Raw genomic sequence first — 12,891 nt, forward strand, 5'->3', positions numbered from 1 at the left:
GGCGGGCCGCGGTTTGCTCTTTACTTGGCTGCGGCTACTACTACAACCAACGATGATACTAGATCATTTTCATGTAACCCTCTTGGGAATGGTTTTGAGGAGTAGCGCCCTCTCAAGCCGTCTTGGTCTCAATGACTCTTAATTTCTAGCATAAAACAAAACTGACAAGAATATGGTATAAACCCGGTTTATCGTTATTACTTGCACCAGTCAGATAGCTCGCATCCCTCACAAATTTAATTGCTTAAGAATTTAAGTTCGGAATATAGTCAGAGGACAAACGAGTTAACTGAGGCATTTTAATTTTTATCTTTTGACACGGCTCCAAGTTTTATGTCATGCATTTATTTATCACCAAGTAAACAAAACAGATTAAGTATTTTGGACCACCAGAGTCAGATAAAGTCTTAGTCTGTTTGATTGGTTTTTGTTACAATTTGGAAAACCGTTTTTAATCCAGTCGTGTGACTAAACACAACTAAAGAATGGGTAATACGGATGGATATAATAAGCAGTCACTATTTTATTTCGCTACGATTTTTTCTTTGGTAAGATTATGAGTGATTTACACTATTTCGCGTGCGCACTAGTTCGTAATTTTGATATTTTTTAGTGATGTTTAATTAATTTGTGCCGAACTCGTGTAATATTCAAATAGCACCACACCCAGAAATCTAAATTTTCCCCCTTTTATTCAGTTCCTATGTTTATGAACAATACTACTTTCCTCTTTTGTTTTCTCAGTATACTTTATAATTTGTGCGCTAATTTTCAGGTGTGATTTTTAACTTTTTTCACGGAATTATTTTTTAGCTTATTGATTTTCAGCCTTTTTTTGATTATTAAAATTATTGTCAAAAACGACATAAGATATAAGTAGTTGTTTTGTTTTGCTTTACTGAAGGATAGCAGTATTTTAAATAAAATGGCATAGATCGTTTGGTAATAAGTACACTCTAAAAAAAAAGATTTGAAAATTTCAAACTTTAAATTGTAATTAATTAACACAGATTTCAATTACTCGACCCTTTAAGAGGACACTAATTATAGTTCTTAAAACTTTTGTCTAGTTGATTGTTCGGAAAGATGCATTTTACGTTTATGAAGGGAACGTTTTTACATTTCACGTTTTCACGGTTTTGTTTTCACGAAGTATATAAATTGTGATATTTTTCCCCCAGAATAAAAAAAATAATGTACATTTAAAACTTATTTTTGCAATGTTGGGAGATTTTGTTTGATCCATCTTTTCTTACCACAAAGGTTCCGAATCTAGCCAGCAAGCTCAAATCTGGTAATGACAAAGGCATTATACTTAAAGTGTGCACACACTTATGAGGTCAGGCTGCTTAAGATGCATCCAGAGGAAGTTGAGTACCCATGGCTGCTCAGATTTCCCCGCTTCTAAATCTTGAAAGACCATAGTGGCACAAATTATGCAACACTATAAAATTTTTGAAATTACGAGGACAATTTTTTTCGAAAATGTTTTGCATGTTTGTTTGCTATGATTGTTTATTTAATTTCTGTTAGTTTTGGGTTTCAAAACTAACAGAATATATATATATATATATATATATATATATATATATATATATATATATATATATATATATATATATATATATATATATATATATATATATATATATATATATATATATATACATAATATATACATATATATATATATATATATATATATATATATATATATATATATATATATATATATATATATATATATATATATATATATATATATATATATATATATATATATATATATATATATATATATATATATATATATATATATATATATATATATATATATATATATATATATATATATATATATATATATATATATATATATATATATATTGATCCTTGAGTTGTAATAAGATCTAGTTTACAATTGGTGCTCCTTGAAGAACGAAACCATGGCCTAGATTTCTTTTCTTTAATCTTTTCATTATACAGGTCTCCATAATCTGATCGTTTAGCCAAGCCTGTCCTATTATTGACGCCAGTTCACCTATTGAAATGTTTGCCAAATTGTTTTCCTTCCCCACCCCCCACTGACACTCTTCCTACAACAATTGAATCGCTGTGACCCAAAGAATACTTTGAATAAGCGCTGCTAACGTCTTGGAAGTAGTCCAACTGTTCATTTTTCGAAAGTACTTTTTTAGCTAATTTTATGTTTCTTCTATTCAATTTTTCAGCAGGTATGATGTATTCCGCTGGAAGACAAAGATTAGGGGACGGTCATAATATTTGGAGCCAGGTATATTTTTTTTATTGTTTTTTTTCTTCCGGACCTCTTTTGCAGCATCCATTTTTGGGAATTGCTTTTCCTTTTCTTCCTCTTTTTGTTGTTCCGTATCAATATCCATTCGTTTTCTTGAGCTAGTAATTTTAGAGGTATGGGGATAGTTATTCAGGAAAGCAATCCTGTTTGAAACCATGGGTATAGCATTTATATAACTCGTATCCACAAATTCACCAGGGTCCATGGGACTAAGCCCAAATTTGTAAACCTGTCTTTTCATTATTTTGGAATAATTTTCTACTGATGCATTTGTATGCCTATTAAATCTACCATTTAGCATTATTGCAGTTGTTAAAGGGCAAAGTTAAATAATTATTTGTTCTAGCCTATGACAAACTTTCAAACTATAATAACGGTTTAATTCTCTGTCCCTGCTACTATCCTCTGAGCCCTCATCATGAAAAGCAAAGAAAGATATAAAAGGATTTTCATCATCAGCGTCACAATTACAGTAAACTAACAATCGTCTATAGTCTTGTCTTCAGAGACAGCATCTGGTTAGAACCTCAGGCTAGAAGGTTCACTTACAGATTTTAATAGATCCAGTGCTCTTGATTTTACCTTATCTGTAATATATTTTTCGGTTAAAAGTGCTCTTAAGCAGGTCCAGTATTCTTTTATCGACTCCAACGATTCTTGTTGCATTATCGTAGCCACTGAACGAACTATGAAGTCAGTTGTCTTACAATATTTGTACTCAAGAGCGCAGAACCTATAAATAAATTTGATCGTATGTGCCGCACATATAATTAGCTTAGTTTTTTTATTTATGTTGACACCTTTTTTTCTACCACATCATAACACCAGTTCAAATACTGTATTAACGTATCTTTATTTAGTGCCTGAAGAACTGCACACATCATGGCCCAAGAAAAATCTGTTACTATAAATGAACAATTTTTTATGTTCTACGGTATAGCGGACAGACAAAATCTTCTAAAATTACCGTAATGGCTCGCGTATCATGTGTATCACTTACCGTATCAAAGTAGTAAACTGGAGGAAGGCCCGGTCCTCCACCTCCTGATACTAATGAATACAAGATTTTTTTTTTATTGATAGGCCCTATAATTTACAATTTACCTTTCTTAGGTAACACAAATAAATAAAACAATGTCGGCTATTCTCTCACCAATCAATTAATTTTGTATTCCATAGATGGTAAGAGCACCTAGGATATTTTGTCTATTCCCATTTCTCTGTTTTTTGCTACAGGAGAAGCAGCTGGTATTCTTTCGTAAGAAAATACGGTTCTGAAATTTACTTCGGCTATTTTTTGCTGCATTCTATTATTTGTGTAAAAATACATGATGAAAATATGCTTAAGCTGTTATACAATTATAGATAATGGGAAAACGGTTAATGAATATTTTCAATTGAGCAACCTTCTTGGTACTGTCGATTTTCTGACCATAAGATTCCGAAAAATGTTTTTAGATTACATACTCAATATCTTCAGGAAACATGTTCTGAAATTCACTTAGGGTATTTTTTACTACATAATATTATTTGTGAAAAAAACATTATGAAAATTGGCTTAAGTTATTATACAATTATAGATAGTGGGAAAACAGTTAATTAATGCATCCATTTGAGCAGCCTCTTAATACTACTATTTGAAAAAAAAACTACGTTTTCTAAAGAGTTAAAGAGGCTGCGTCACAAGTTCGACCCTTAAAATGTACAGGGATTAGGAGGTGCAGTTGGGGGGCTGCCGCCCCCCAAACCCCCGCTTCCGTATATGAAAGGGGCTGTGCCCTCCTTAACGCCTCGCTCTTTACTCTAAAGTTTTTATTGTTTAAAAAAAGAGTTGTGAGAAAGTCAAACTTTAGCTTAAAGAGCGAGGTGTTGAGGAGGGCACAGCCCTCCTCAACACCTCTCAACAACTCTCAATAAAGAGAAGCCTACTTATAAAAGCGCTTTATAGTTTTTACTCTGTAAAAAGAAACATCATAGGCAGGGGTGGATCCAGGGGGACTGGCCCCCCAATATTTTTCAAGGGCTCTCTTTCTATTCCTTTTTCTTTACTCTTTTTAAAATCAAACTTGTAAATTGTTTGTTGTATGTCAGCTAGAAGCTTGATATGTATTTAATTTTGAAACTAAGTGCAGTCGTATTTCATTCTGACTCTAAAGCTGTTTAATTAAGACATTTTTCTTCATCGACCCCTACTTTTTCTCGCCTTTTCAGGTTCCACATGACAGCCCGCTAAGTTCAGGGACGGGGACAGAAAATCTGCACAAAATACGGACACCAGGCCTTAAACCATTGAGTCTGAGTTAAGCGGATATTTTTTTTACCACCATCCCTAGAGTTATTCACAAATGATAAAGAGAAAACGCAAAGTCGCAGCTCATTAGTATTCACATAACTGAAAAAAAGTATAAAAAATAGCAAAACTTTCAGATACCGCATTACGTTCATAATATGTCTCTATCGCATGGTTTCTTATGTAAGCCAAAGTAATTGTGGAAGCCAAAGTTGTTGTTACCAAACGATTCTTTCTGTCTGTCTTTACTTCATTGAGTAAGCTAAACAGTCTTTCTGAAGCTACGTTCGAAAATGGCAAGGAAAACAAGTATTTTTTCAAACTTTGCTAAGTTTGGTTTCCACGGTGGTCCCTCACACATAAAGCCAATTTTCAGTAATCGACGGCTGTCACAGTTACTGTTTCATCATCATTGACACTATCGGAATGTTCTCGCCACTCTTTGTCAATGGGACTTCTCGACCACCCTGGCAACGAGTAGCGTCTTAAATATGGGCCACGGGTGGATAGGTGACTTAGCTTTTTTGGGTTCAATAAAACCAATTTCAGTTTTTTCACTGTTAGTTAACTGTCCTCGTTTTCATCCTTTCTTTGCAATTTTATGTTTTATAATGCACTGACAGGCCCTGGCGGACTATATTCGTCACTTTCTACTTACCCAATCTTACTTTATCAGTAACATTCTTATGCGGCATATTTTTCAGGAATGGGAACAAGCAATTCAGGAATATTTTTCAGGAATGCTTGTCAACAAGCAAAAATCGTAAATTGTTTTCAAGATGCTGCAATTTTCGTCTCTGTATCTTTTAATAGATCATTTGATGCAAACCCCTTCAGTTCTACAGAGCAACTGCAGATAAAGTCTAATATTTGTTATATATTTTTTTTTAATTTGTAGTAATTTTGGAACGTTTTGAACCTACTGAGTCAGCTGGACCCACATAGTGCTAGTTCCCATCTTCTTGGTGCAAGCCGACCTCTTTGATTGGCTTATGAATTGAAAATAATTAGGTAATTACAAACCTTGAAGGTGCTTAAATGATCAAAAACAGAAAATCAATGCAATCACTGTGGAATGGATAATGGGCAATGTTCATACATATGCCAATAAATTCAAATCACGCTGCCTCAATTGACTGGGACATTAGGGAAAGTCCCTAAAAGACCACAGACAACAGCCAGGTAATGAAAACACAAAAAATGACAACAAAGTAAAATTTTCCGGGGATTAAGTTTTCGGGAGATTCGGTATCTTTTTTTTTGTCGGGAGATGGATTAAAAATTCTGTAGATATCCGAATTAGATTCTTCGGTAGATTCTGCCGATAAAAATCGGTAGAAGTGGAAACACTGCCCCTCGTACAATTAGGCAGGCAAAAACTAAGGAAACACTATCCTAGTATTAAGCGGGGCTCCCACGGCGTCAATAAAGTTAATAAAGTATTCCGCTAAGTTACATACAGTAAAGTTCGTCGCGCTCACACATGAATTTTACCTTCCTGACTTTATGAAAAATTTTTTGAAGCAATTAGTTTGAATTTTTGACACGTTCATTCTTGAATATATCTGACATTATTTTTTGATAACTTTTTCAATTTAATAAGTTAGTCTTAAGTTAGATGTTGTTTTTACTTTAAAATTTACAAAAGAAGGCTCACAGATAAAAATGAGGACCCAATTCTTGACACATTACTTCACTTATTTCCTTGAATGTATTTTCAACACAAATTCTGTCCTTATGTTCCCCTTGTGAGGAACTGTATATTAAAGGTTTATTTCTCACTAGTGAAATAAGCAAGTCTTCTGCTTCAATGTTCCACAGTTTAGAGAAAAAAAGTTCAAGACTGGCTATCTAATTAGTTTCTTTTAGCTGAATTGAAATTTTCCACAAGTTTTCTCCTATTGGCTAAACTTTCCGGACCTTATGGAAAAAGTTAAATAAAGTTTAACTTCCTTCCGACAACCATAAAGTCAATAAAGTTATAAGAGCAAAACGGTTTATTAACTTTACGGACAGCTTTATCAACTTTATTGACGCCATGGGAGCCCCGCTTTAGTCAACCGAAATAATAGTTTCAACCGAAATAAGATCAACCGAAATAATAGTTACTATTGCTAAATTAGTGTCAGATGACAATTTTGTTTAAGTCAGCAGTTTTTTTTCTAAACGCGTTTTTTTTTTATTTTTGGTTACTATGGGGGGTAGTTCGCTCTTTCCTAGGTTGCAGGTACCGTTGCAATCATGATTTCTTGAGCAGCCATGCTAGGAAGCATGAAAAGAATACCATACAAATCTAAATGGTAAGAAATCATGAACCAGAAGTTTACAGTCCCTCTTTTAAAATTTCTCTTCTGCATTTTTGCTCTCTTGTTAGGTCACTTAGCTTACCTCTTAATGCAGTGCAAAAATCATCAGGCTTGACTACACTTCCCTTGCGGTATTCTATATGAAGTTGATGTGTCTTAAAAACTTAATTAAAAAAAACTTTCCGAAAAAATCAATTTTTCAAAGAAAAGTAAAGCCCATTTTAAACCTAAGCTCAGCAAATACAAATACCTTTTAAAATTCAAACTCAAAACGACCAGAAATTACTATTAAAGAATAAATGAAACCCAAAACGAACAGAAATTAAATAAACAATCATAGCAAAAACATACAACAAGTAATAATATAAATGAATAAATAGATCTTAAAGCGAGTAATGCTTAGATTGAATATGAAAATCAAGCTTAAGACGAAAAAAAAGATTTCCAATTGAAGTATAAATGAAACTTAAAACAAACAGAAATTAAATAAACAATCAATGCAAACAGACATACAATAGATATTAATGTAAATTAATAAATAAATCTTAAAACGAGTGAAAATTAATTGAATATGCAAATTAAGGTTGAAACAATCAAAAATCACCACAAACAAGAGTTTGGGTATGACCTCCTTCTCTCACTGTAGAAGTCTAAAACCTACTGCGTCATTGGCGCTTTACTGAAAACCAATTTTGTGACAAATATTTTCTTTTGTACTTATCTCTGAAAATAAACATTAAAATTATAGTAACTTTTTGAACTGATGAGCTTTCAGTAATTAATATCATTATATATTAAATATTCAGTTTAATTTATTAGCTCTTTTTAAAGTTGTTAAAGACGAATATAGTTTCCCTAAAAACAAGTGATTGAATACTGCCTCCTTTCCTATCTGTAAATAAAAATCAAAAGCCTACTGCGTCATTGGCGCTTAACTGAAAACGGATTATATTAGAAATACTTTCTTTGCCAGTTCTTGCAGCATTGAAAATAAAAATACAATTACAGCGAAATAAATTCTTGAACTGATGGATCTTTCAACAATTATTATCATTATACATCAAATATTCAATTTTATGTTGTTAATACTTTCCAAGACTGTTCAAGACGCATATAGTTTTCAGTAAAGCGCCAATGACGCAGTAGGTTTCAGACTTTTACAGTGAGAGAAGGAGTTCATACCCAAACTCTTGTTAGTGGTGATTTTTGATTGTTTCAAGCTTATTTTGCAGTTCAAGCTTAATTGGGGGGTAATAATAAAACATTGGAGCCGTATGGCCTTTACTATAGGCAACGCTACAGCGTTGCCTCTGATACACAAAGATCGTTGCAAACCTCCAAGTGTGTTCCTCTTTTCGTCTCCATCCACTCTATGAATTTTTTGGATATAAATAACACCTAAAAGGCAGAAATTAATCACAAGATTTTTTTATTTTACGACGTTCTTTAACATATAAAAATTAGAGAAATATACACATGTAAATATTATACGTGGTGGAATATTGCGCATGTGATTTTATACAGCATATATTACTTTCATATTAACTAAATGGGGAATGAAATAACATGAACAGTACCTCAGATGCACATAGTAATGAGAAAACTCGGAAATCCTTAAAAAATTTTTCTTAAGTCTTTTTTTTTTTATCAATTTACTTTTGTAAATACTAATTAGTTTCACAATTGTTTTAGAAATCATGTCAAACAGCTTTTGGCAGCAAACTAAGAGTAAACAGTGATCCGTGCCGACTGTAAAAAAAAAAAATAACTAAAACAATAACTTTTCATCCAGTTCGTCGTAAAGAAGTGTAGGTAAGGAGTGACGCGGCTCAACAGTAACCGAAACTAAAAACGGGATTTTAATATTAATACATATATCAAAATGAGATATAGTAATACTATATACAATATATACAAATATTTACTTAACAAGATTCATGCTTATAGAACAATAGTATATCCTAACGCGTCGTAATCTTCATTTTTAGAGAGATCAAGTAAAAAAATTTTTAAGCTGAAAGTAAGAATCCACATTAAAACTTAAAATGAGCAGCAATTATTCCGTATATGAGGAGGGCTACCCCTTCCTCAACCATCGGTCTTTACACAAAAGTCTTAAGGTTGTTGTCAAACAGTTCAAGGAGGCACACTTGTGCCTCTATAAAGAGGCGACCCACCACAATGTTAAGCGATTTCCGGTCCTAGCGGTCGCAGAGAGACAGCGGTGATTGCATTATGTAGCCCAAGCTCCAACTAAGAAACGTGCAAACTTTCACCCCCCTCCGACTTTATCTTCATGGGTAAAAGTGGGCCGGAAGTTTCGACCCTCCGACCACAGCCCCCCTTTAACGTTGTCCGATTGGGCGGAAATTTAGAGGTTAAGCTTTCCTGGGGCCCGGGCTTATCCTCGAAATTTCAGTTCAATCCGATCACTCCTTCCCTGTTTTCCAAAAACCAGATATAGCCATTTAAAGTTCATTTCTCTTTTTTTTTTATCAGCCACGCCTACAGGCCACAGTTGGCAACGGATCCTGGTGAATGAGGACTCATTCGAAGCAGAATTTGACCTGTTAGGGCCTTTTGATATTTTCAGATCGAAAAAATTATCCCCCGAATTTACATTTACGAAAAACCTCGTTTTCCTATAAGAGCCCATGAGTAGTAAGGGTATAGGGAATTATAAATATACATGAAAATATACATTGAAATTGCTGTTGATTTGAACGTTACATAAAAATATACATTGGAATTGCGCAAGAAAAACCCATGGCTGTGTCATTAAACTTACACGTGAATATTCTAAAAGTTGGCACACTATAATGCATGTTATGAAACTAAAGTCAAGGTTTTTTAAACTTGGCATGGTATAATGTGGTCAAACATGTTTTGAGAGTATGGTCGTAATTATATAACTTGAGCAGACAGGTTTTTTTTTTTTTGTTATTAAAAAGAATTTCATAAGAATGTACATCGTGAGTTCAGGTGCAAATTTTTATTTAAAGGTGGTATGGTATAAAGTAGTCAGACATGTTTTGGGGAGTTTGCACGAAATTATGTAACTCAACCATAATGTTTTTCGAGGCAACATTCGTTTTTATTCGTCCTTGAAATTCCGTATAAAATGTTCATGCATAACAATTTAATTTTCATTAGGTTTTAACATTTCGTATAGTACACTGAAAACTTTGAAACAATGGATATTTCATTTGTCAATGTGAGTATAGTTTACTGAATTTCTTAATTTATTTCCAGATAAAAATTGTTTTACCAGTAAATTCAAATTTCAGGGGCATAGGTCCCCTCTCCTCCAACAATACAAACCTTAAAATATTATGAGTATACTCGCTAGAAAACGCATTTTACGCTTTTTTCCCTTATGTAAATAAAATCTATCCTCCACTGCTTTGTTTACAAGTTTTAATTCACTAGAAATAGTTCTTTTCGTTCAAAAATATCCTTTTCCCATTGTGCATCTAAAATGTGCTGTCTTTTTCCGGTTTGAATAAAACCATCCATGTTTATAATCCTGTTACCAAGAGGGGATGGTTTCAAAACAACATTGGCATGCATCTTATCGGGGTTAAGATAACAAAGGATGGAAATGCGCGATTCAAGACTCGTTGACAAGAGTTTCTTTTTTTGGCCAAATTAGACGAGATGTATTTGATGAAAGCAAAAGGGTTTAACAGATGATTAAGAGGCTTTTATAAAAATATAAGACAGGGAAGGGGGCAATGAATCAATTATAACCCGTTCATTGTAAGGTGAAAAAAAACTAGTACGTCGAAGGAGAAGTAACGGGGGGAGGCGGGAGGTCTTCGTGCAGAAACGTATATCCTTTGAAAAGAAAACTAATGTGGTTATTCCGACACACACCACGGAAGTTTAGTGTTTGGTTAGCTTTTAATATGGTTGACTATTTTTTAGATCTATATTTTAAATCATTGTATTGGATTTGATGCAGTGGGAGGGGAGGGCGAGGGGGATTCTTTGTGCACACTATTTTATTCTTCTGTAAAAAAAAAGGGAATCGTTTTTTTTTTCATACTAAATTTTGTCTTATTTTTAATAAAGAAGATTCCTAAAATTAACCCCCTCCAGAAAAGAGACCAAGACGGAATGCTACCACATCGATGCAAGCTACACGGCCATCCATTTCAATTTTTTTGGACCAACCAGGACCCTCTCATACCAGTGCCAGCCCAGCACAGACCACTATGCAACCTGGTTGAAAATTCAATAGGGAATGGATGCTTTTTCATACTATGTTGGTTTTGTCTGCTCAACATCGGGATGATGCCACCCTTCATACTTTGCCAGGGATTTCAGATGTACAAGTGCAGTCTGAATTTGTAAATGTATATATTTTAGATCTAACTTATACGTGAGTATTTACTTAAAAATGCTAGGAGGAATTGGGTTTTGTTGGATGGTATGGAAAAATGGTAAGTGTTAAATATTCGGGAAACATACGAGTAGAAAAATGCTTCACTACAGATAAGGCTATTGTGTTTTTTTCTGAACTTTCTGAGGGAAGAGAGGGGTAACTTTTTAGTTTTAAAAATTAGTTTACGACTAGAAAAATGCTTCACTACAGATTGCTTCACTACATATAAGGCTATTGTGTGTTTTTCTGAACTTTCTTAGGGAGGAGGGGGTAACTTTTTAGTTTTAAAAATTAGTTTACGACTAGAAAAATGCTTCACTACAGATAAGGCTATTGTGTTTTTTTCTGAACTTTCTGAGGGAGGAGGGGGGGTAACTATTTAGTTTTAAAAATTAGTTTACGACTAGAAAAATGCTTCACTAGAGATAAGGCTATTGTGTTTTTCTGAACTTTCTGAGGGAGGAGGAGGGCGGGGGTAACTTTTTAGTTTTAAAAATTAGTTTACGACTAGAAAAATGCTTCACTAGAGATAAGACTTTTTGGTTTTTTCTGATCTTTCTGAGGGAGGAGGGCAGGGGTAACTTTTTAGTTTTTAAAATTAGTTTACGACTAGAAAAATGCTTCACTACAGATAAGACTATTGTGTTTTTTCTGAACTTTCTGAGGGAGGAGGGCGGGGGTAACTATTTAGTTAAATAAAAATTAGTTTACGGCTAGAAAAATGCTTCGCTACAGATTAGGCTATTGTGTTTTTTTTCTTAAATTTCTGAGGGAGGTGGGTGGGGGTAACTTTTTAGTTAAAGAAATTACTTTAAGAGTAGAAAATGCTTCACTAGAGATAAGACTATTGTGTTTTTCTGAACTTTCTGAGGGGGGCGGGCGGGAGTAACTTTTTATTTTAAAAATAGTTTACGACTAGAAAAATGCTTCACTACAGATAAGGCTATTGTGTTTTTTTCTGAACTTTATGAGGGAGGAGGGTGGGGGTAACTTTTTAGTTTTAAAAATTAGTTTACGACTAGAAAAATGCTTCACTACAGATAAGGCTATTGTGTTTTTTTCTGAAATTTCTGAGGGAGGAGGGCGGTGGCAACTATTTAGTTTTAAAAATTAGTTTACGAGTAGAAAAATGCTTCACTACAGATAAGGCTATTGTGTTTTTCTGAACTTTTTAGGGCGGGGGGTAAGTATTTAGTTTAAATAATTCTAGGAGGAGGAATTGAGTTTTGAGGATGGGGTGAAAAAAATTGAATATGTTTTTTTTAACTTTATAAAATAATCGTTATTTCACATAGAAAATAAAACCTTTTTTTCCATAGGTTAATGAATCAGCCTCCTCGCCATTATTTCAATACTGTAAAAGTATGTGTGTGTGTGTGTGTGTGTGTGTGTGTGTGTGTGTGTGTGTGTGTGTCTGTGTATGTGTGTGTGTGTGTGTGTGTGTGTGTGTGTGTGTTTGTGTGTGTGGGTGTGGGGGTGGGTGTGCATGTGTGGGTGTGTGTGCGCGCGTGTGTGTGTGTGTGAGTGTGTAAGCATGTGTGAGTGTGTGTGTGTGTGTGTGTGTGTGTGTGTGTGTGTGAGCGGTGCATGC

The sequence above is a fragment of the Artemia sp. Qi Xiang Cuo genome, unplaced genomic scaffold (genome assembly GCF_049724085.1).
Source record: "Artemia sp. Qi Xiang Cuo unplaced genomic scaffold, ASM4972408v1 HiC_scaffold_2992, whole genome shotgun sequence".
Taxonomy (NCBI): domain Eukaryota; kingdom Metazoa; phylum Arthropoda; class Branchiopoda; order Anostraca; family Artemiidae; genus Artemia; species Artemia sp. Qi Xiang Cuo.